The sequence below is a fragment of the Oreochromis aureus genome, linkage group 23 (genome assembly GCF_013358895.1).
Source record: "Oreochromis aureus strain Israel breed Guangdong linkage group 23, ZZ_aureus, whole genome shotgun sequence".
NCBI classification, from domain to species: domain Eukaryota; kingdom Metazoa; phylum Chordata; class Actinopteri; order Cichliformes; family Cichlidae; genus Oreochromis; species Oreochromis aureus.
In genome coordinates, this window is record NC_052963.1 from 18,780,206 (window position 1) to 18,806,494 (window position 26,289).

Genomic DNA, 26,289 nt, shown 5'->3' on the forward strand with positions numbered 1-26,289 from the left:
CAGGGAGCTAAGTCTAAGAGAAAATCACCATACTTCGTACTTGATCTTTGCCCTTAGGACCATAAACGCATCATGAAAATGTGCTAATTGCTAATTTCACATTTTATTTATTACAACATGATGTTAATTTTGTAAATTAAGATCCTCATGAGAGTTAAAAGGGAGGCTAAAGCAGGATATCGCTCCAGTCAACACAGGTTTGGGTCAGATGCCATTTACAGTTGTGGTCAGATGTTAATATCATGGGCATGAATGTCATGGATAATTTGGGCTTTTAATGATTTCTTTGAACTGTTCTTTTTCCAGGGTGAAATATTGTACAGCATACATGTTTAATGACTTTTAAAAAAAGAAAGATTAATCCACACAGGGTCAAAAGTATACACACAGGTTTAAATAAATACATACGCACTCTCAAATCCCTTTAGGGGTTGCCTCCGTCTCACCCTATTCCCAGCATCCTCTGTCACACCAACCCTCTGCATGTCCTCCTTCACTACATCCATGAATCTTGTCTGAGGTCTTCTTCTTGTCCTTCAGCCTCACACATTTGTCCAACGTCCTCCAACCCTGCTCTGCCTTTGTCTTCAGCCAACAGTTTTCACAGGCATTCACAGTCATTATTAACTGACTGGTCTGGCATAGAAACCTCATTCTTGATCATCTGAACATCTGATTTAGCCAAGATTTTATATTGGATGCCCCTCTTGAAATGACCCTCCCCATTTATCTGTGCTTGGGACCAAAACTAGGAGTCCACTGGTTTGTGCCCCCTCTGTGGCTGGGTTATCAAAAAATCTCATCTAATGAACTCAAACTCTAAAAAAAACATTAAAAATTGAGACAATAACATGAAATTTTGAGTTAAGTTGAAAACTCAATCCTGAAATCTGGACTTATAGCAAGAATTCTTCCATAATCAGCTGATGGTTTGTCAGTTTTTGAAATCTTTGCTGATGTAGGGTGATACTAACTTGCAATTAAAAAGTTTCTACCAAGCAGGCAGGGTCTTTGGTTTCTCAATTTTGTCGAAACACGGATGGTTTCAAAAAAACACTTGATGAAAAACAGTTAGTGATTGATGCCACAGTTTAAAGTCCTTTAGCTTTGGGCTTTGGGTTGGGTTTTAAAACATATTTTTTTTGGTCACAACAAGATGATACAATGGCTGCTGTCCCCGTCCAAGCAAGTAAAGAAGGAAACAAAGCCAAACATGACTTATAGCAGGATCCAGAACTTTTCTGCAGAAGGTCCCTCATGAATCTGGTTCTGCTGGAGGTTTCTTCCTGTTAAAAAGGAGTTTTTCCTTCCCACTGTCACCAATTACTTGCTGCTGCTGCTGGTGGTGGTGGTGTCCATCATAAATAACTCTTTTGATTATAAAATCTAATATGTGCATATACACTAACTATAAAATTTATCCCTCATTATATTCATATGAACATCTTTATACAATGCTCTATAATTATTCAGTTACATGCTGCAACCAGAGACCAGGCAGACACTGTGGGAAATAAAGGTAGACTTCCACCATCCATCACAGTCCGCCCAAAACTTTTTCAATGTTTCTTTCTGTAAGTCACAACAACAACAACAACAACAACAACAACAACAACAACAACAACAACAACAACATTCCTTTACTTCTACTACTTATTCACAAACAACCTGCCTCACCTACTAAATAGCACCACAGGGACTAGAAAGAGAGAGCATATTTCTCCTGTTTTAGCTTCCCTTCATTGGCTTCCTGTTAAATCCAGAATTGAATTCAAAATCCTGCTCCTCACATACAAGGTCTTAAATAATCAGGCCCCATCTTATCTTAATGACCTTGTAGTACCATATCACCCTATTAGAGCACTTCGCTCTTGCACTGCAGGCCTACTTGTTGTTCCTAGAGTATTTAAAAGTAGAATGGGAGGCAGAGCCTTCAGTTTTCAGGCCCCTCTTCTGTGGAACCAACTTCCAGTTTGGATTCGGGAGACAGACACTATCTCTACTTTCAAGATTAGGCTTAAAACTTTCCTTTTGCTAAAGCATATAGTTAGGGCTGGACCAGGTGACCCTGAATCCTCCCTTAGTTATGCTGCAATAGACGTGAGGCTGCGGGGATTCCCATGATGCATTGAGTTTTTCCTTCCAGTCACCTTTCTCACTCACTATGTGTTAATAGACCCTCTGCATCGAATCATATCTGTTATTAATCTCTGTCTCTCTTCCACAGCATGTCTTTCATCCTGTTTTCCTTCTTTCACCCCAACGGTCGCAGCAGATGGCCGCGCCCTCCCTGAGCCTGGTTCTGCCGGAGGTTTCTTCCTGTTAAAGGGAGTTTTTCCTTCCCACTGTCGCCAAAGTGCTTGCTCATAGGGGTCATATGATTGTTGGGTTTTCTCTGTATTTATTATTGTGCTATCTACTGTACAATATAAAGCGCCTTGAGGCGACTTTTGTTGTGATTTGGCGCTATATAAATAAAATTGAATTGAATTGAATTGAATTGAATTGTGGCAGAAGCTGTGCAGTCCACGTCCAGATGCCCTACAGCCTAGAGGCCACTTTAATTAGAAGGAAACTGAGACACCTTCAATCATTAACCGATCATTGACCATTTGCATGTGATTAAATTAATTAGACACTAAATGAATGGTGGGGCCTTTTATATCTAACAACATTTAAAATAACAATTTAAAAACATTCAACACGTATAGAGTTGTTGTCCTCTTACATGCACCTATGCAACAATATTGCTTATTATAATTGTCATTTTATATAATTATCCACATTTAATATACAGTACAATCATATATATATTTGACACCCAGCAAAATCCATATACTGCTTTATGTTTTAATAAAGCATTATCCTGCAATTTCACTCCACATTTAGCATTAACCTCTGTACATTTATTATACTGGATGAGTAAATGTAGCCGGGAAACAAAGCTCCTCTGTGCAGGAGTTATGGCATTATGGCTTACCTGCTATGCTTTCTTTAATTACAAAATTATTTGTTCCATAGCAAGAACCTGATAATCTGATCCGACCACAGCCCTTTAAAGTGGCTCCAATGCTAAGGTTATTGATCGCTTGCTTTAAAAAAAGAGAGTGCCCCTGAACAACGTAGATGAAAGCCTGCAAAAGGAGCAATACACAAAAAAAAATCAGTGAAATAAGAAGAAGAAAAAAACCTTGGACGCATGAGCACAATCAGACAGAGCGAGTCAACAAATCTGCTTCCTCTCAGCGGCTGCGGGAAAGCTCGAGGCGCAGAGTGGTTTATTAAAACTGAGCTGAGACCTCCAAGGACACTTACGGAGCAGCTTCGCCGTTTTTTCTTTTTGCTGAATTGATCAACTGACCTCAAAGTTTCTTTTCCTCTGAATCAGATTCTCCTCAAACCACCTGTCAGTGCCTTAAAAGTAAGAAAAGAGCAAATGAGATTCATTGTTAGTAAATCACACACGGCTTTAGCATTTCTTCCCTGAGCCGCGCAGGTCGTTGGGGACATTTTTCCAATTAAAACTCCAAACTCTGTAGGGATCAGGTTTGGGGGAATTCTTCAGCAGATGTTTTAACGAAACCCTGATTTAACCTTTCGACCTGGCGTCACCCTCTCCCTCCTGAGCCGGTTCGCACATGTTAAACTCTGTGACAGACTGCCGCTGCGAAAGCTCGTGCCAAAGAGCAGCGGATTGGCTCACGGTGATGTAATATACCTGATGAATGCATCCGACTCCTCCTCCTCTTCCTTCTCCTCGTCCAGGCAGAGGGCCAAGCAGCATGAGCTCATTCGTCCTTGGGAGAAAAAAAAAGGCGGGAGGGGGACATCTTTCATTCCTAAGTAGCCTTTTGACAAATGAATTGGGACTCAGACTTTTTCTTCTTCTTTTTTTTTAATAACACTTGAGAGAATAAAAGCACCGCTCTGTTAAAGCACATTTACATCTTCATTTTCTTTGGTTTTTTGGTTTAGTAAGGCTGATATCTAAAGCAGCAGGAGGAGGAAATATCTGTGTCTCATTGGCAAAATGATGCATAAAAAAGATGCCTCCTATATGCACCTGTTCCTCTGCAAATAATCTCAATCAGCACCTCAGATTAGTGCAAAATGCAATATTAAGGCACGCAATCTGCCTGATTTCATTGAAGTCACATTTAACCCTCAGGTCTTGTTTAAAATCACTACCCTTTCATCTTGATCGTGGCCAAAAGTGGCCACCTACAGGTTAGGCCTGTAATTTTTTTTTGTTGTTGTTTTTTTTGTCATTTTTTCTGCATAAAGCTTTTAAATAACTTCAGTTCTTTCCATAAATATAAAATAATTATTACTTTTTTATTTTTTAACCCTTTAAACACCAGTTTGTTTGTCCACTGCACCAGCTGGACGACAACCTCAAATCTCGCAATTTTATATAATTGCATTGCTACTGAAATTTCTTGTATTATTAATAGTAGAGTCTGGGGCATATAATTGATTCACATCAACATTGATAATAATGCATTGTTATTTTAGTGCAGAGAGAGCAAAAACATAAAAACTCCCTCTCAGCTTGTTCGTGGCCAAAAATGGCCACCCCTTGTTTACATTTACAAAATGCTATAAAATTCATATATATTAAGAAAAATGTCCAGTTTTTTTTTACATGATTTTTAGATTAGCATAAGGGCTGTTCATGAAAATCAAAATTTCATTCAAATTCTGAAATTTAACCCTTTAAATACCAGTTAGAGCACATAATCATAACTACTCATAAATAGAGAAAATAATAAAATCCCAGTTTCTTTTCTAAATAATACATGCCATCTGATTTATTTATTAACCATGATGAAGGTTAGATGCATAGCAATAATTAACAGCATCAATGACATTTATGCAACATTGTTTTTTCTGCAGTGGCAGAAAAAAAACTCCCTCTCAGACTGTTCGTGGCAAAAATGGCCACCCCTGTTTACATTTACAAAATGCTATAAAATTCATATATATTAAGAAAAATGTCCAGTTTTTTTTTTACATGATTTTTAGATTAGCATAAGGGCTGTTCATGAAAATCAAAATTTCATTCAAATTCTGAAATTTAACCCTTTAAATACCAGTTAGAGCACATAATCATAACTACTCATAAATAGAGAAAATAATAAAATCCCAGTTTCTTTTCTAAATAATACATGCCATCTGATTTATTTATTAACCATGATGAAGGTTAGATGCATAGCAATAATTAACAGCATCAATGACATTTATGCAACATTGTTTTTTTCTGCAGTGGCAGAAAAACAAAAAAACTCCCTCTCAGACTGTTCGTGGCCAAAAATGGCCACCCCCTGTTTACATTTACAAAATGCTATAAAATTCATATATATTAAGAAAAATGTCCAGTTTTTTTTACATGATTTTTTAGATTAGCATAAGGGCTGTTCATGAAAATCAAAATTTCATTCAAATTCTGAAATTTAACCCTTTAAATACCAGTTAGAGCACATAATCATAACTACTCATAAATAGAGAAAATAATAAAATCCCAGTTTTTTTTCTAAATAATACATGCCATCTGATTTATTTATTAACCATGATGAAGGTTAGATGCATAGCAATAATTAACAGCATCAATGACATTTATGCAACATTGTTTTTTTCTGCAGTGGCAGAAAAACAAAAAAACTCCCTCTCAGACTGTTCGTGGCCAAAAATGGCCACCCCCTGTTTACATTTACAAAATGCTATAAAATTCATATATATTAAGAAAAATCTCCACTTTTTTTGACTTGATTTTTTAGATTAGTATCATCAAGACCAAAATTTCAAACAAATTCATAATTTTAACCCTTTAAATACCAGTTAAATCACATAATTTTAATGATTTACATAGGGATAAAAGCATAAAATCCCCATTTTTTTTCTAAATAATACATGCAAACTGATTTATTTTCTAACCATGATGGAGGTTAGATGCATAGCAATAATTAAAAGTATCAATGAGTTTTATGCATCTTTGTTTTTTTGTGCAGTGAGAGAAAAACAAAAAAAAATCCCTCTCAGCTTGTTCGTGGCCAAAAACGGCCACCCCCTGTTTACATTTACAAAATGCTATAAAATTCATATATATTAAAACATTTTTCTACTTTTATTGACTTGATTTTTTAAATTAGCACCGCTTCTAGTCATAAAAACCAAAATATAATTCAAATTCTGATATTATACCCTTTGAATACCAGTCAGATTATGTATTATTATAGTAAAAATAGTAATAAAGTTCCCATCTTTTAGCATATAAATGGTGAAACCTAATATGTTTTTTATCATCATTGCAGGTCAGTAACAGTAACTGTTACAATGATTTATTTTTTATTTATTTATTTATTTTTTTATTTTTTATTTTTTCGGGGGGTGGGGGGAGGCAATGAATGGCCAAAAGCAATGTCACGCATGGTGTGTTAGTGGCCAGAAAGGCAATTTAATGACCAAATAATCCCTGCAATCCCCAATAAAATGATCAAAATTTATATTCCAGTATCTGTGTGCTTCTGTGTGCATCCTCATTAGCAGCCACACTAGAGTGGTTTTTGTAGGCACACTTTCTACACCTGGTTCAAGGGGCTGCTGTTCGGTTCCTTTCACGCATCCTTTGTTCCCCATCACCGACTGCTGGTTCCTTCTGTGTTGCTGTCAAAAGAAGCATATTCCTCCATTGCTTTGGCATGTGGGATATTGCTGTGGTAGTTTTGGTGAAGCCAAAGACAGACAACAAAATCTTCCTCTGTTGCAACTGGAGGAGCTGAGGAGGAAGCTCTGGGTTGTTTCCCCTGTGCCGGTTTTCATCTGAGGAGTTCCTCTGCCAATGTTACCGAAGGAAAGACGTCCTCGGAGCTCCTCCGTCAGTTGGAGTCTGAACCCCATGCCTTTTTTTACTTCCTGAGAACTTCCAGTGTTTTCATCCAACATGCTATGTATTGCTTTATTCTGGTGTAGGTTTTATCTCCACTTCATCTATAATCCTCCAATCCTCACACCTTGGCCTCCGGTGCAGGTTTGTAAGGGTGCACAGCAGCTAAAAGATCTCCTTTGTTATAAAAAAGTCAAAAGTAGATCTCAGGCTGCTAATGCAGGACTAGGGTGACCCCTAGTGGGTACTGGATTGTGGTGCAGTCTCTCTTCAGTAGTGGGACTCACGTGGTTTTCCTTTCATGGCGGATCCACTGAGTCGCCGGCTCCTCGGTCTCAGAAAATGCTCCTATGTTCTTTTTTTTTGGGCGGGTGGGGGGGGGGTGGGGGGGGCTCCACCTCCATGCCCCCCAACCCCAATCCTCCCCCAAAGAAGAGGATTCGGGCACTGCCTAGAACTCAACATTAGTGGTGATGCAGTCAGCCTCTTTGAGGATTGTCCCATCATCTTCTGGAGAGGAGGTTTCTTCATCTTGGGCAGATGTATTTTCTTCAAGGGCAGAGGACTGCTTGCTGTCCTTGCTCTCTGACCAGATCATATAGGCAGTGCTTGAAGCAGTGATGATCTAATTGCCATATTGCCAGAATAAATGATCTGGAAGCTGTTAGGCTTACTTACAGCAGTAGCATTGTCTGCACCTGCATAAACTCCAGGACACGTTTACAAATAGTGTTTGTTGTTGTTTGCGCTGCAGCTGCAGGTTTGAACTCTGCAAAATGTCCTGTGATTGGGGTTTTTTTTGTTTTTGTTTTTGTTTCTAGAGTTGATATTTTGGGTATGGTATCTTTTGATGAAAAATACAAGAGTAAAAGTGCTTTTAACATGTGCTTCAAAGCTAAGTTTGACTGGGAACCTCAAAGCTCAATATCGTGCATCCACAGAAATTCACTGCAGCCTATGTAATGTTTGAATTTATTCCAGTCTATCTTGCAAATACATGTTTGTACTGCAATGTCATGCACAAACACAAACTATTAGATCCTTAAGATCAAACCTTTGTCAAAATTGTTTCATTATTTTGGTCCATTGGAGTGTGGTAGGCCATCAAAGGCCGCTACTAGAAACTCAGAATATTACATGAAATTGCTTGCTTGGCCAAAAATGGGTAAATAATGTAATTTGGTAAAAAACATTAAAAACTACAATTTTCATGTGTTGAGTTTAGAATGAAAGCAATTTTACCTAAATCGCATGATATGGTACTGTCAATAACAAGGAATCAAAAAAGGTGGTTATAATGGGTTTCAATTGGCCACAAATGGCCACGATAGAGCCAAGAGGAACAATTTAGTGTATAGTGAATATTATTGACATTATTAAGGAGCTGATGTTGAAAATTAAAAAATCTGAAAAAAATACACACCTTTGGGAAGTTTCATTCCATTTGCATTAACAGAACAAAAATGGTTGAATAGTGAAAAGCAAAGTGGCCACAAATGGCCAGGATAGAGACCTGAGGGTTAAATCAATCTGCTCTGTGAATAAGAGCAACCATCACCTCGTATCAGCCTTTTCAAAAGCTGGATGCTCAGTATGAACCCAGCTAATCATTTATCTTATTTAAACACTTTAACAATCTTTGTGTGTGTGTGTGTGTGTGTGTGTGAAAGACAGAGAATTTATAATCAGACTCTACCCAAAACATTTCGGCCAAATTACACCAGAAAATTTCCAATGCAAATCTAAAGCTATAACTTCCCCTAATACACCACCGCAGATGAATTCTCCCAGTTATCCCATGTGGATCCTTGCTGTGTGTGAGACCCCTTACTTTGTCAAGCACTGCCCTCTGGTGGCTGAACACTTCAAATGCACCAAACCACAGCAGCACCCCAGACTCTTGTGCATCCACTGTAATAAACAGGATAAACACAAAGCGTAAAATTAACAGAGCACACTGAGAGTGCAGGGAAATACTGGCACCTGGTGGCTAAATTAGATATTACTAGGAGATGAAGCTAGACACATGTAGATTTCTCCCCAGAGGTAGATATGGTGTTGTTTAAGTTATTCCACAATAAGGAAGCTGAAGTTTGTGGAAATTAATAATGTGTTATTAAAAACTGTTTTTAGCAGGTGGAAGAACAAGTGTTCAAGATGAAAGAGGAAGACCACAGAGAAGACTGATGGATGTAGTGAAGGAGGACAAGCAGAGGGTGGCAGAAGATCTGCTAGGACGACCTCTAAAGGGATACGCTGAAAGAAGAAGAAGAGCTTATAAAGTATGAATTACATATGACAGCATGAGCTTATTAATAGTGATAATCAGTATTAATTCATCCTTTCATATTCAGGTAGATGTCTCATTTCAAGGGTGACTTCTCCAACAGGACAGCAGACATCACAAATAAAAAAAGGCTGACATCATATCCAGATCACATGCAATATAAGAACAAATAATCTTTTATTTCATTTGCTTTGAATTCAGTTTAGTTTCAGGTAATTTCCAGAGTGACTTCAATCAATATTGTATTGAGGGCATGTGTCAAAGGACAGAATTAGGACATGTATTATCATAAAAACACAGACGTTTTTGAAAGTCTTGTAGATATTCAGAGTCTTAATAAACACGTCCATCAGTGTCCAATCAGGAAAGCTGTAACAAAATTTCTACCAAGCAAACAGATACTAAAACCAACCTGGTTACTAAAACCTGGATACTAAAACCAACCTGGTTGGAACAGGTTGTCAGCCTGTTCTTTTTTAAGTCTAGTTTTGACATTTATTTTAATTGACTAAAATGTTTTATTCACATTGTGTTTTAGTTTTTAGTTTAGTTTTAGTTAATTATAAAAACCTTGACTCCAACTTCAAGAGCAATCGCAATAACAAAGAAATCTATTTTCTCTGGAAACAGAGTTTTTTCCATTTTTTTTGTTTGTTTTTTTTGTTTGCCTAGTTCTGAGACTCATGGAAGCTAGTCTCTGTCACTCACCCTCTGTAAAGCTGAATTTACGGTTAGCATCTCAAAACTTCGACTTACTCAGAAACAAGTTGGAATATTGAGGCTAAATTTGGACTTGCCTTTTTTCCAGTGGCACAAACAAGCTTCCGTAGAGTCTGAGGATATGTGAAAGTAAGATTCTGGGGGTGTCCAAATTCATGGGCTGCATCCTCCTGAGGCCGCATTTGTAGACCGATTACGTCACAGCGACACGCCGAAGGCTGTCCAAATTCAGGGTGTATCCTTATTGGCCTACCTTATCCCAGAATTCATAGCGTGGCCCAGCCAATTCCAGTTTCCAACAATAGCGGCCGCTACTAAGTTTTAATATTACTCTTATTACTCTTTCTGGGTCACAAAATAAACTTTTAACATATTTTCAGGTGAGAATGTAGCTGTGTAAACTTCAAATATCTGCTCGATTTATCGAGACATCACATATTTGCAAAAGTGCTCCGATGTTTTCGGAGACGTCTGTTACCCACCAGCTCTATAGCGAGCTTGAGGTTTCACTAGAGCTGGCGTGAATGGCAAACTCCCGGCACATCGTTTTCAGATCACCGCGGTCTTTCGCTACTCAGGTTAAACGTGATATATAAGTCACTTAGATAACTTAAAAATGTTAATGTTTGGCTTTTTTCAGTGTTTTATTTGTTCCTGAGTAAATTGGTTTGGCTGAGATTAAAGTTAGTTTTCACACAGCTTAATAAATGTCAAACAGAAAACTGATTAAACAGAAGTGTGAGATGGTCGAGAATTTACACCAGTGTCCTGTTATATTTTAGATAGAAAGGAGCAGACGGCTGAGGTTGTTAAACTCCATTGAGACAGCGGTGACGCAAATCTGAAGGCTAGACCGTCCAATTTCACAGCCGCTCACTTCAGCCTATGAATTTGGACACCCGTTCTGAGAGAGTGCAGCTGGGACTAAGCCGAAACAATAGGCTGTGCCAGAATGGCATGCTATACTATGACTTTTGATATCAGTCCGATACCAAGTGACTACAGGTCCAGTATCGCTGATACCAATACCGATACCAACTTTACACAATAATTAGTTCATACAGTAAAACACACCTTTCAGCTTTTCATGCAGTTTGAAACTGGAATGTAAATGTACCCGTCTCTAAAACACTCTGGATCAGCTTCTGTTTTAAACGTTTTGCATAAATAAAACACACTTGTCAGTCAACATAAAAATTATTTTGAGATATTTTTCACAGTTCATGCTTGAGGGGTTTTTTTCACCTCCAATAAACTAATTTATTCAACACAATTCAGTGGGCTGATTCAATTATTTGAATGTCTATAATCTAATATAATCTGTAGGTAATCACTCTGATAAAGCTATGATCAGTAACACTTTAGCATCATCTAATACTAAAGATCTGACATCAGTCATGACTGAAACATTACGTTCATCACTAGAATATCACTGGATAGTCTTTTGCTCTCGGAAAGCACTCTCTCAGTGACCTTTGACCTCTGTACTGGAGATCTGGGTCTGACTGAGGGGCTATCTTCCTCCACGGGTGGTGTTTCATGCCTTTATAAAAGTTGGTGGTGCCATGGTGGAAAATTCCCTACCAACATGCACCAGTGTTTGCGATGTTGTCATTTACATCATGTTGTCATTTAATAAATTTCATCCATGATGCTCCTCTGTTTCACAGTGGCCTACATGTCACTGCTAAACACAGCAGGGAGGAGGGGGCGGAGCAACATACCAAACTTACAGGAGTACCAATAATTATTGGTATTGATATCGATATTTGGATTGATCGTAGAGGCGGGCACAACGATCCAATTATCGATAGTATCGATACCAACACTGGTATCAGTATCAGCTCGATACTAATGCATTGGATCAATACTTTTTTCTATCTTCAATTTCCAGTATGAACCCCACTGAACTGTGTTAAATACATTTTTATTATTGTTTTTTTTAATGAAAAAAATATACCCAAACATGCAATATGAAAAATATCTGAAGTTTTTTCTGTTGACCGTCACGTTGGTTCTTTTTAGCCTGTAGCACATTTAAACAGCAGAAGCTGACCCAAAGTCCTTTAAAGACAGACACATTTACATTCCAGCTCTCTTTAAAACAAACATAGTATCAATATATAAGAAAAGTTGAAAGGTATTTTTTTTTACTGTTAACTAATTATTGTGAATAGTAAAAACACAACACTGTCATTTGGTGTCCAGAATGTACGATGATTCAGCTCATAAATCATGACACACTTCTCTGACCTACATAAGTTCGCTTTAGAGGTTAAAAGTACAGTGGAACCCCGACTTACGAAATTAATTCGTTCCCGAGGGTCTCTTGTAAGTCGAAAATTTTCGTAAGTCGAAGCACCCATCGCGCCTTTTGAGTGAACGATAGGCTATAGGCTAATTGCTAACTGCAACAACAATACGTTGTTCAAGTGGAACAGCGAAGCGCAAGTACGAAAGCCAAGGGGTTGTCACATGATTCGGAAGGCATTGTGGGCATTGTAGGCATTCTGGGCTCAGCCAATCAGAGCCAGCGGATTTCGTTACGCGGGCATTTTACCATAACACGGGCAGAAATACTGCCGTTAAGTGCCTTCGTAACTTGAATTTTTCGTTAAATGCGGTATTCGTAAGTCGGGGTTCCACTGTATCTATATTTACTTGGTATCAGATCAATATCAAAATTTGCAGTATCGCAGAGGACTAATCAATCCACCCACCTCTAATGCGGATACAGATGTGCAAAGATGGCTACTTAACAGCAACAAAAATGGAACATTGGTTTGGAGTATTTCTGCAGTGTTTAAAACTGCATAAAGCGAAATAATAGACAGCATTGAACTTGTTCAGGCTCTGGTCAGCTGCATTTACAAAGAGCAGATCACTGTGTGTCCTCGTCTGGAGAGAGAAAAAGAATTTGAGTTTCTGCTGGGAATAAAACTGATTGATTATCAATAATAATATTTCTGATCAGTAAAAAGCAGCTTGTTACTGCTGGGCCTCCTGGATGTGGCCCGATGAATCTGAGTGGTCATGACAGGACTCATTAAAAGGTTGTGCAGTTCTGCCTTTCAGTTTTTGGACTTTTTCTCCAGTTTAATTATTCTGGTTTTTGGTGAAATCACATTAAACAACACAGTTTGCATGTGTTTACAGCAACGTGGCGTCTAATACACACTGCTACGCGGAAGCCAAAAGGCTTGGAAAGCAATGCTTTAATTTATACGCTGTATTTTTAAAAGCTGTTGGATTATTAGGTGTGTAAAAGAAAGTAAAGCTGTTAAGTAAATGTAATGGAGAAGAAAGCAGTGCAATTAAAGAAGTACATAATGTTCTGGGTATTCTTATACTTACAGGGTTAATTTCTCTTTATTTAGCAGATTTTAAAATTATTAAAAAATATCTATTAATATGGTTTGCCGTATTATCATAGATACTTCCAACTGACCATTTTCAGACGAAGGTTTTTTTGTTTGTGAAAGCCCTTCTAGCTCAGGGGATGAATTAGTGTGTCTATACACAACAAATAATAATAACTTAGCAAAGAAAATTGTATGTTAAATTGTATCTTTAGGCACTTTGTTACTAGCAGCCTGTCACAAAAATGCAAAATGTGCTCCCATAAAATTAAGCCTTGTTAGTCAGGGCCCATGCACAGTAGCACTGATCTTGTAAGAAATGAGTTTTCAGGTACACACAATATTAAATAAGCTATAAAGCCAATTACATATCCAAGCATCCAAGACATAAATAGAGAAATAAAATCAAATTATGCATACACTCATCAGCCACTTCATTATGTACACCTTTCAAGTACTCGGTTGGACCTCCTTTTGCCTTCAGAACTGGTAAAAATTTAGCAAAATGCTAAATAACGTTTGATGTAATTCAACCCAGTGATCCAAATCTCAGTTTCTCTCTGGTCCACATGTGGTTTGATGAGTCTCCAAGGACAAGACAAGTGAGCTCAGCAGCTAAATGGATATTTTCTCTGTTCTGCTGCTGGTCACAATGTACCAAAGGTGCTCTATCGTACCAGCTGCAAACAGAGCAGCCCCAGTGGCCTAATGGATAAGGCACTGGCCTCCTAAGCCAGGGATTGTGGGTTCGAGTCCCATCTGGGGTGGTTTCCAGCAGAGTGGCGCAGCGGAAGCGTGCTGGGCCCATAACCCAGAGGTCGATGGATCGAAACCATCCTCTGCTAAGCCTTTTAGTAGTTGTCACTGGAATAGAAATAGTTCATATATACACTCATTGAACGTGTCATTGCTAGTACCTGGTTGGACACCTTTTAGCCTTCAGAGTTGCTTTAATCCTTTGTGGCACAGATTCAACATAGTGCTGGAAACAGTTGTAACCCTGGAGAGTTACTAAGGGTTTTAGTGTGTTATGAGTGATGTTAGTATTTGGAGTTCACTGTTAAGTTTTATTAAGTTAAATTATTTTGTTGAGAATTAATAAAATAGAAAATGTGTATAATGTCCTGATGGTCCATGAAGTATACAGGGGGAAGTACCGCCTCCTGCCGTTCACTGCGTAGCAGCTACGGATATCAGGAAAAAGGGAGAGGAAGGGAAGGGAGAGGAAGAAAAGACGAAAAAAAGTCCGTCTTTTCCAAGTGGAAAGCGTGGTTGATTTATTCAGTCGGGTTGTACGGTGGAAATAAACTATCTGGAAAGTGTTGTTGACCAGAAAGGAGTTTGTTACTGCTCGGATTCTTCTGGGTGAGTTAATTTGTTGTGAACAAGAATATTGTGAGTTTAAGCCACTAACGATGACATGCTAGCGGCTATCGCGGCTATTGCTATTAGCCATGTGGCTGTACATGTATGATTGTAAGGATTAAACTGTATGTTAGAGTTTGTTAGCTTCCTATGACGCTGCATGTAAAGATTGTAGGTTATATGTATGCTGTAGATGTTGATATGTTCCTATATCAATCCTTAGTTGTGTTCATGTGAGGTGAATACAGTTTAAAGTGAGAGGAGGTATTTTACTGTTATTTTATCATTGCATCAGAATCATATAATAAGCATTGCATTAAAGCATTTATTGAAGCTATTGACATTACATTAACGTTTGTATTACAGTGATTGTTATAACCTCATGTTAATCTTCTATTTACAGGTGTCAGTATAATCATATAATCTTTCATTGCAGGTGTAACCATGATCATCTTTATACATATTGCCGCTTGGTGCTTATTATGGAGTTGTGCTCACGTCAGTAAGGGTTAAAAGCTACAGTCAGCGGGATGTCTGGCTGATCTATTGAGTGAAGTGACGTAGAGCGTAGAAGGCCGCACATGCTTACAAAACACATATACCATGTTATTCATCATGATCCTTTATTCATTTATATTCTTTTATTAAGCTTTGAGTAGTGGCATTTGATTAGAACATTTATTCAACATATTACATGTATGGTTTCAGTTAGGTTATTGCACACATGAAGAGTTGGCCTCTGTCCTTATAGACAGAGTGAATGCTGAGGTCGAGGCACACACGCACACACACAAGCAGTAGTTAAACTCATGTGTAGGGGAGAGTTCAAATATTTAAATAACAATCTGCGAAGCCTTGTAGCTGTTTGATTATGCTTGCAGGAGAGACTGTTTGTTCCAGGGGATAAGCAGAGTTAGAAGATTACTGGGAAGGATCTGGCCTCGGGAAGAAGAAGAAGTTCTTGTAATGTGTTAAAAGTTGTCAACATTGATTGTATTGTACCTACTTTACGCATGAGGGGGCGTTCTAATACCCTGATTTTCATAAAAACTATTGTTGTGTGGTTTTCGGAGAGAGATCCATGCTGTCTGCGTCCAGTGTTCATCTCCCACACGTGTGTTCATTAAAATCATCGTTTGACTTGACCCGGCCGGACCAGTGTTGTTATTTTGGTTTTCCTCCTGTATCCATCCCCAATATTTTGAACCCGTGACAAAAGAAAATGGGGTTATGTTTCTTTGTAGTTGTGCTGCAACGCTGCACCATCGTCATTTTGAAGCTCCAGGAGAGCCCATTTTGTTGGTTACTTTGGTAAGAAGTTATCATTGTCCATGTTTTGGAGTATTCTGTCATTCTTTGGGAATACTGGAAAGGTAAAATGCAAATTTGTTAGTATGTATGAACGAAACATAAGAAAGAATATATGTATAAATGACTAGATATAGATTTTTGAATGTTATTCTGACTGTGTTATTATACAGGTCAGGTTTTTTTGGGGAGTACAGTTCGGTGATGATCCAGTCCAAAGATGGCGAGCCACCTCTCCAGGATCCTTGAGATGATTGTTTTAAGAAGAGAACTAAATTCTTTGGACGAGCCGTGAACTGTACAACTTCTACTTAAGTGGTAGGACAGATTTGCACCTCATTCCTCCTTTGCACATCCTGCAAGGAGAATCTTCATTGCTGGACTCACACTTAAGGGTGTCAGCTGACACGAGAGAGAGACTGAGTCAAATCCCCCGGGGTGTGTGTGTGTTTTGTTTATTATTTTCCATGACTTGGGCCCAATTTTTCCTTTCATGTACTGTTATTGTTTTCATTGTATGTATGTGAGATTCTTTAATTGTGAATACAAATCGATCAAACCAAGTTCTCTGAGCGTTTCATTAGTCATCCACTTTGCTCCAGTAGTCGAACCTCAGCTATTGGCCCAACACACAGGCAACCATTTAAATCTGTATCCCAAGTGTTGAAAGGGGTGTTACACAGTTCAACAACATCACATAGTTTCTGCATATTTGTTGGCAACACATCCATGATGTGAATCTCCTGTTCCATCACATCCCAAAGTTGCTTTACTAGATTGAGATCTGGTGACTGTGGAGGCCGTTGGAGTACAGTGAACTCAATGTCATGTTCAAGAAACCAGTTTGAGATGATTTGAGCTTGGTGACATGGTGTGTTACCCTGCTGAAAGCAGCTATCAGAAGATACACTGTGGTCATAAAGGGATGGTCAGCAACAATACTGTGGTGTTCAAATGATGCTCAGTTGGTACTGAGGGGCCAAGTGTGCCAAGAAAATGTCCCTCACAGCATTACACCACCAGCATCCTGAACTATTGATACAAAGCAGGATGGATCCATGCTTTCAAAGTAAAAGTTTTTCTTTTTGCATAAAATTTGATTGGATGTTTGAGTTTCAAGCTTTAAGCTTCAGTCGAAGCATCTCGTGTGGAAATCATGAGGAAGGGAGTGATTGATGGGGCTAGGAGGAAATTGAAAGATCCCTCTCTCTTCTTTTATAGCGGTATTGTGGTGAACTCTAATGTGTTGCAGCCTCACATTACAATACATTTAACCTTTAACAGGTAAACCTCAGAGCTGCTGATGTGTTCTTACCCCCTTGAACCCTTATGCCCTCCTTTTTTTTTCCTGTTGCTTTAATTTAGTAATAATTTTAACTGTGTTACATGATTTGTTTTTTGCAAGAGCTTTTCTTTTTAGTAAGATTTGTGAAATACAACTTGAGCCATAATCAAAATGATCAAACCTTCAATTAGTTTTAGGATTTTAACCATTTAAAATCCTAAAAATGTTTAATTATTTGAATTATTGGATTTTTTTAAAAACAAGAAAAAAAATAAACAGAAAAAGGAAAGAAAGAACAGAGTCTTGGACATGTCAGCAACAAAACTGATTTCATTGTATTAACATTTATTGATACTCCCTCTCGACACCTTTGTGGCCAAACTTCCTCATTCACTTCCATTGCATTTTTTAATCTCACTGCCATTGCAGTATAACTCCATGCACTCTCTAATGTTAGCATTGAATTTTAAGGTAAAGTAGTGATATTTGACAGTTTTAAATCTCCTCTTGCTTTTTAGAGTAAAGCAGATTGATCCTAGAACTTAGCAATAGATTATAATCATAATGAAATCATGAATGAGGACTATTTCTTTTCTCTCACTGAGAGTTGTCAGACTCTATATCAAACTGCAGTTGTTAGGGGGGCAAACGCAGCCTTCCTAGCTTAAATGTTTTAAGTATTCACGTCTGATTTCTGTCGTCCTCTTTGCTGTTCTGTGATGCAGTATTTAAAGGGTGGGAAACCTGGACTAAGTGAGATGTCAGATTTGAGCGCCACATTATACGTGTAATAACAGTTTAAGGATATAATCCATCACTGCTGTCCTGCGTCACATCAGCCCGCCGAGTAAGGAGGAGTTGGGGGGGAAAAGAAGTTGATCCGTCTGCCTGGGTCATCGTTTGTCAACGTATTAGATGACAAATAATTGGTCATTCATCAATAACAATAGATGAAAGCTGAAATGATTTATTGCCTTTATGACAAAAAATTGGGCTGGCTGTGAAGATGGTGATGATGATGACGATGATGGAGCTCTCAGGTCAGCCAAGCAGAAAGATGAGAGGGAGAGGGGAGGAAGATTAAAAAATGAGCAGATGTTAGAGGAAAACTAAGAGGTAAACCTGAAGGAGGAATAAATATTCTACAGCAGCATCACCAGCACCGTTTGAGAAGTTAAAAAGCAAAATTCTCCCTCTTATCTGGTTGAGGCTGCTCTGCCATTGACCAGCTATCAGGTCATGATGGATCGCTCCAGCCTGACGAGCACAGTGCAATCCTCTTATCGATCGCCTCAGATCCCTGCTTGATTACCACCTCGGTGTGATACTGACAGAGGCCCTCTCTGCTCTCTGCTGCTATCAGGACTGTTGTGGACGACGTTTGGGGTTAAAGCTGGATGATACACTGAAAATACTGATGTTTACACTCTCTCCAGTTTGCGATTGTGCCTCTCAGAATGATCAGTTCTTGGTCATGCATGTAAACAAACAGGATTTTAGCTTTCTATCTCATGGTTGTCGTGTTTAAGAAAGAGAGAGGACCACAAATGCAGAGCTGTCGGCGGACATTAATTTAAAAGTCTTTTACTGAAGGGAAACCAAAATCCATGAAAGAACACAGGAATACTGTGGAGCACAGGGAGCTAAGGAATAGTTAACAAAGGCTAAAAGGAATAAAGAGGATAACATGATAGAAGGCTAAGTGGAAATGAGGGCTATAAAAACTAATCAAGAAAATGAGACTAAGGAATTTAAAACTAAACACTAAGACTACCAAAATAAAACAGGAAACACCTAAACAGGGGAACATCACGGACGGAGACTTGACAATACATGGGTAACACCGGGAAGTCCGGGAAAAGTGAAATAAGGAATTTAAAAAACTCATTCGTAACTGTAACAAAAGCACAAAGAAATATTAAATGACTTCTCAAAACACAGCAAATAAAGAAATGACAGAAGTCAAAATGCTGGTTTTTCAGCAAAACTAAAATGCAAATTAATTTAATTTTTTTAAGAATACTATATAAACACTCATTTTCCCAAAAAAATAAATTCTGGCAATTATTTCATAGTTCAGACTTTAAGGGGTTAAAGTGAGGGTGGAGCTAAAACGGCTTGTTTCACTTGTATCACTCATGCAAATCTACTCTAGTGAAGTCCAGCACTAAAATCCAAGAACTGGAGATAGAAATGAAAATAGGTGAATTTTAAATTAAAATGCAGTATTCAGGTAGAAATGAATGAGCGCTCAGTTTAAAAGGTCATAAAACGCCTGTAAGACTGAGCATGTGCGATTGGGACAACCTCGATGGAGCCAACTAGCAAGAGACAGCTGAGACGGGGCTGCTGATTCAGTGATTCAGTTACTTCTTGGTGCTTGATGATGAAGTGAATTAGTGCTCCTGATCATTTGTGGTGTAGATTGCTTTTATAGTCACTGATTGCTGTAGACAACAGACTGTCACCAGCCGAGAATAAGTGGATTACAGTGGTTGGCAGGCCCGTCCCCACTGAAACCTCTGAAAATTAGAAGATAAACCTTTTGTTTTGTCTGTTTTTCAGTGTATAGGTTTTTTTTTTCAAATTCATCTCCAGAAGAATCTCCTAAGGCTCTGGCTCAGACTGAAGACCCTCAGGCACTTTTGTTTGAAATATCTTGAAGTCCAAACGCTTCTGCGTTGTCTCGTCTTCCCTTCTAAATGTCTAGGAGAGACATTTTTGTGTTAATTTGTCACAGTATCTAATAATGTTTAGAGGACGCGAGAAAGCGCCTCTGTGCCTGTCACCGTCATGGCAGCTGCTTCATCTGTGCTGAGCACTGAGCCAGCCAATGAGTCGCAGCTATCAAAAGTCATAATCTCTGTATTACGTGGCCGGTAGCCGAGCTGGCAGGTCTTCAGTCACAGAACAAACTGGATCCACGACCTGCCAAAGCGGCGTCCGAATCAATAGATCCAGTTACAGTAAGAGGCCGTTTATCTCATCATCTCGGAAGGAATTACTGCTCGCTCAGTGGCTCTCTCGTTGCATTCTGGGAAAGCTGACAGACGCTGGGAGCTCTGTGGCGGTGGCGGAGGGTTGTTGAACGTGCAGGTAGGGGTCCAATTTTGAGGATAAATGATGGTGGATTTTTGTACAGCCACTGGAAAAGGAGTTTGCCTTTCTTCATTTATTTATTTATTTTAATTTTCTGCTCAGTTTTATATTCATTACTCTGCTTTTCACTGGATTCTCTCTTTATTTGTTGTCTTTTGTCCTTTCCTGCGTTTTCCTTCTTTTTTTAAATCTCCTCTTAGTTTGTGATTTCAGCCTTTTTTCTTGCTGCTTAACATCATTAAAACTTTCCACATTCCTTGTCTCTTCTGCACTTTATCCCCCAAATTTTATTTCAGTTTAATGTTTTTTAATTGATAGTTAAAACTGCCTCATTTATGATTCCTTAGGTTGAAGTTCAAACTGAGTAATCAGAATGGGGGAGACGGGGGATTAAACTGACTTTGAATCTGGCATAGTTGTTGGTCGGAGTATTTCATAAACAGCTGATCTACTGACGTTTTTCCACACAATGATCCCTACAGTTTACAGAGGTGTTGAAACAGCAGATTCACATCACGGATGTGCAGCTGATAAATATGCAGAAACTGTGTGATGTTGTTATGTCAACCAAAATCTCTGAGAAATGTTTCCAGCACCTTGTTGAATCTGTACCACAAGGTATTAAAGGTGTCCGACCAGGTACTAGCAATGACACGTCCAGTGGGTGTATAAATGAACTATTCCATTCCAGTGACAACTACTAAAAGGCTTAGCAGAGGATGGTTTCGATCCATCGACCTCTGGGTTATGGGCCCAGCACGCTTCCGCTGCGCCACTCTGCTGGAAATCACCCCAGATGGGACTCGAACCCATAATCCCTGGCTTAGGAGGCCAGTGCCTTATCCATTAGGCCACTGGGGCTGCTCTGTTTATTGCTGGTGGTCCAAGCAGATTCACATCATGGATTTGCAGCTGACAAATCTGTAGAAACTGTGTGATGCTTTCATGTGAACATGGAACAAAATCTCTAAAGAATATTTCCAGCACCTTTTTGAAACTGTGTCATGAAGAATTAAGACGGTTCTGAAGTTAAAAGAAGGCCAGAACTAGCAAGCCATACCTAATGAAGTGGCCAGTCAGTATATTAACAGCTATCCAATTATATTTGGAGACTAATTTTAGCATTTTTACTTTTTTCCCCATATGTCCTGATGCCATTAGCGATCGATTTGAGTGGATAATCCCAGCGCTTTTATTTTGAAAGTTCATACTCTATTAACTTAAATTTCATTCCTTCTTTTGTTTGCTTTTTTGATGGAAAAGGAAACAACACTGGAGCACACCTAATATGATTCAGTAGGAGCACAGAATGTAAAAGAAGCTTCACTAACTGAAGATATATAAGAGATGACATAAAATGCCTGGAAACAATTTGAATCATATGGAAACTGGACTTTTCCTTTGTTTGTATTTGTATGTGTTCTTTAATATGAGGGAAAAGAGACACATGACACTATACTTCCATACACACTCAGCAACTTAACTGTGAAATCCTTCCACCTTTCCTCTCTCCTCCCCTCCTTCTTTCTTGCTCCCTCACTCCTTCCCTCCTCGGCCCTCGCCTTCCCTGCCCTGCCGTGTCATCTGGACTTCCTTGCAGATCACGGTCTCCTCTCTTCTGCTTCTCTGACTTCTGTAATTCTGTTCACTCTCCCCTTCCTGAGTAATTGAAGTAATTTCCCACCTTGGCTATGATGAATGTGTCCCGCGCTCCCACCGTGCCCTTCTACTTTAGTCGGCCTAATTAAAGAAAACATTCCATGATTGCCTATTTTTCCTCGAGCGTGACAACCTATTATTCTCCCCAGCACCTGATTAGAGAGTTATTATGCTTAGATTTAGATTGATTTAACCAGGCAGCCTAATAAAAGACTACTTGGGTTTTGATTTAAAGTGGAGGAATTGCAGGTTTTGGAGCCAGTCACGGTGTGTAATTGTTATTACTGGTTCATGATATGGTGGGTAGGGGAGTTCTCGAAATTGAATTAGAAAATTAGAAGGTCAGTCTGCATACAACAGGTGACATTTTGGGACATTCTTGCCACGATAGAGCTGTCAGGAGGAGGAACGTTCGGGCACTGATTTGTCCGGAGTGATAAATCACATCCATCACAGCCTGCAGAAACTGACATATTTCTATCAAAGCAAGATTAATCTCTCCATCAGCTGCACAAACGCGGCTCATAATCATCGCTGAGAATTGGATGCAAAATGGGTAAATTGACTGGTGTTTGTGTTGTGCTGCTCTGCCATGGGTTGATACTGTCTGAATAAGAGCCCTGTGGGAGGATACAGACACATAACCCAGCTGCTCGAGTTGCCGCTCTGTTGGGAGGATGGTGTGAGTTAAAGATGGACCAAAGGCTTTTGTAGGTCAGTATGAAAACCTTTTGTTAGTTCAGGTAGTGCCAAAACCTGCAGTTCCTCTAGTATTCACCTTGAGGCTGGCTCCAAAAGTGAGTCCATCCTCATAGACTCTTGTGTAAAAATGCTCAGGAATAAAGATGTTTACAAGTTTACTAGGTACAAAAACAGTTATGGTCCCAAGACCTATTTAGAAGCTCCCATTATATCAACCCATGGTCCACAAATGAGCCGCCGGTCACCTGTTTAAGCTGTATTTCAGTTCAACTGAAATCAAGTTTGTTTATATAGCGCCAAATAACAGCCTTCGTCTCAAGGTGCTTTACATTATAAGGTAAAGACCTTACAGTAATACCAATGACCCCCTTTGAGCAAGCACTTGGTGACAGTGGAAAGGAAAAACTCCCTTTTAGCAGAAAGAAACCCTCGTTAGGGACAATAAAGTTACCATTGACCATTGACCCTCGGCAGAACCAGGCTCAGGGAGGGGCTCAATCTGCCATGGTACAATCTGAGACTTTATAGCAGAACAGTACTCTATACTCCGATTTTTAGATGACTGGCGGAGTCGCTTCGACCTACATAATATCCCAGACATGTTGTGTGGGATTTAGGTCAGGTCAGCCTCTGGGCCAGCCAATGATATCTGGCAGTGCTTGTCCTGTTCCTCCCTGCACAAAGGAGAAGATACTGGACCTGCTCATGGATTAAGGGTCTTCTACAGCCCCGCCCAGCTCTCCTGGAGTAACCACCTGTCTCCTGGAATCTCCTCCATGCTCTTGAGACCTTCTGGTAATGACAGGGAGTCCAGGTATTGCCTCATGCTAGCAGTAGTGACATTGAGCCTAGATAAATGCAAAACGTGGCGGGAAAAATGTTAGTGGCAGTGGCTGTAAAACCAGTCATGTTTTGGGGTTGTCACACTATTGCTCCTCTAGTGCACCTGGCAACTGAAACGAACCACCCCCTCTGCTACTTAACTGACCAGATAAATATCCCAGATATTTTTTTATCTGGGATATGTAAATGGCATAATTTGAGAAAATCCAAAATAAATTCAATCCTGTGCACCCAGTTCTTGTTTCTTAAAGTCATTGTACAAGAAATAATTAAAAGCCCAAAATTACCATGGCATTCATGACTGTGATGAATGGACAGAAACTTACAAAAAGTTGATTCTGGTAAGCTGGACGTAGCGTTTTCAGTGGGAGACACGTTTCGTTACTTATCAGAGGGACTAATTCACGCTCTTCTTTAGAATCAACTTTTTGGTAATTTCCTTACCTGGATGATTGATCGTGCATTAAGACAGCTGCATTTAGTGCCTTTCTTAATGGCACTTCAAAGGCTGGATAATACAAGGCCTTATCTGGGGCCTTTCAAGGACTCATGAACAACACTGAAATCTGTGTTAGTAAATGCTTCCAGAAGGATACATTTTAAAACCGTCCCTGAGAATATTTGTTTGGTACCTGCCGCAGCTCTCGCGTGCTTTCGACCCGCCCCGCGAAGCTGACTGATGGCTGGCACTCTCCGTGGCCTCCCTCAGATCTAGTTAGCATAACTGCACTTACTGACGCGGCTGAGCAGCTTTTTGATAAATGACACGATTAGAGGTAAAATGAACAATTTGACTCGGGCCACGCCACGAAAGCACAGAGGCTTTACACCCGCTGTCAGAGGGCCGAATCGAGTTCATCTTTCATGTCTGAAACCCAGCAGTGTCGCACACAGGCTGGTGTAAGCCGTCTTTGACATGTACTCACTGTTGGGCTTATTGGCAGTCACTTCTTCACTGTCACTCTGAGTAACGGCCACGTAGCGCAGCGCTGGAGATTGATATATGAAAAGATGAACTGACTGATGGCTTGACTCAGAGACACTGTAGGTGAATGAATGGATATTTTAAACAGATTAAACAGCATTGTGTTTGAGGTTGATAAATAGCACGAGGACAGCGCGAACAAATTAACTGATTAGTTTTTGAGACGCTTTTCTAATTGACAACAGAAAACAAACCTCGGCTATATTAAAAGTCAGTTTTGAGATTGTTTATGACATTTGAGTTCATCTGAATGAAATGAAACATGTTGGCTGCCCAGATTAGTTAAAGTTTCTACCCCAGTCTAAACAGATTAAGGGCAGGTCTGTTAGCTCGAGAAGCTGTGCAGCATTTAGCAGTGCAGAATGGGATATTACACTGATGAATGATGAAACTCGAACAATAAACAAGCCTTGCATGCAGCAGCCAAAGGGTACAGTTTGACTACTGGTTAAAATATCGCCGTTGACAAAGCTCCAGGTATGTGATGGATCCTCACAAGGCATCCTCACAATGTTGTGATGAGTCTCAGTCATCACATATAGACAGACGCCTGGTCAGGACCCTTTGGATACCCCTAAGTACTATTGTTCCATGTGCATGGTTAATGTTGTGAATATTATATAAACTACCTGCAAAGATTAAGAGAAAACACAAGTAAAACAAAATGAAAAGAGCTCCCAAAAGAAACAAGCTGCTGTGAGAAGTGATGACGCTGCTGCACAATCCTGCAGGATTGTTAGCTCGCAGCATTTAGTGCAGCAGCCGCTGATGACTCCGATGCTAAAGAAGGCACTGTGTGAGGCCACTGACTTGTGATCAGACGGCAGTGTTTGATGGTCTGGGATGCAAACACGTTGGTTTTATCAATTTAAGACGTTTCTGACAAGTGCAAACAACAGATATTAGTGCTGTAATATAATATCATTTAAATTAACATATCGATATTAAGTGGACTTTTCACACCACAATTTAAAACCTTTCTTTAAAAAAACAACAACAACAACAACAACAAAAAACTTTGCATAAATTTGTCATTTCTACAATAATATTAACAATAAACAGAGTAAATAAAACTGGGAAATAAATGACTGTGTAAATGTCATTAAATGCATCATAAAAAAAATCATTACATGAAAAACGGTTTAAAAAAACTTAAATTTCTTAAGATTTTTTTTTCAAATTTACACATAATAAAAAATTATTTACCTTTTATTCCCCTCTTTACGCCTTTCATTTAACTCACATTTTCATTCATACATTGATTCAGCCATAATTATGTATTTTCTGTGTTTTTCTTTAAACACTCCCTAAATAAATGTAACATTTTAATTCATAATTTAATAACCTTATGAATATAATTAAATGGGAAAAAAATGTTGGTCAAATGAATACAAACTAAAAACATAATGAAGAAAGTGAAAACGTGTATATTAAATATCATATTAGTTTATTTTTTTATTCATGTATTTTCTATTGCTGTAGCCAAACAATTTCACTGTAAACTGATAAACATATTTTCGCTCCTTTTTAAAATTTATTTCTGCACTTTTCTGGTGCATGTTTGCAGGATGTGACCGTCTGCAGGTCCGTGATTGCATCGGCATGCCTGGTTGCCTGTTACAGTATGTAGAAGGATCCTGGGCTTGTTCCCCTTGCAGTTTATTTGTTACATTGGTTATTAAAGCTGTCTGCCATCTGGCAACAGAATGAATGGGAGCAGTCGGCGGCCAGTAAATTGTGCACAGATAGATCCTCTATTTGTCCAGCCAAGCAGCAAATATAGACCTGAAGTGG

The 26,289-nt window shown here is 39.1% G+C and overlaps 3 non-coding genes across 3 annotated transcripts; 1 reads left to right on the top strand and 2 right to left on the bottom strand.

Annotated features, from left to right (window-relative positions):
• The first annotated feature begins 13,943 nt into the window (after nt 1-13,943).
• trnar-ccu lies at nt 13,944-14,016 on the top strand. Its single transcript has one exon. It is a non-coding gene; the product is annotated as a tRNA-Arg (tRNA).
• Nucleotides 14,017-21,016: 7,000 nt separating this feature from the next.
• On the bottom strand, nt 21,017-21,088 carry trnam-cau. The gene has a single exon. It is a non-coding gene; the product is annotated as a tRNA-Met (tRNA).
• Nucleotides 21,089-21,094: 6 nt separating this feature from the next.
• Nucleotides 21,095-21,167, bottom strand: trnar-ccu. Its single transcript has one exon. It is a non-coding gene; the product is annotated as a tRNA-Arg (tRNA).
• Between the last annotated feature and the right edge of the window lie 5,122 nt (nt 21,168-26,289).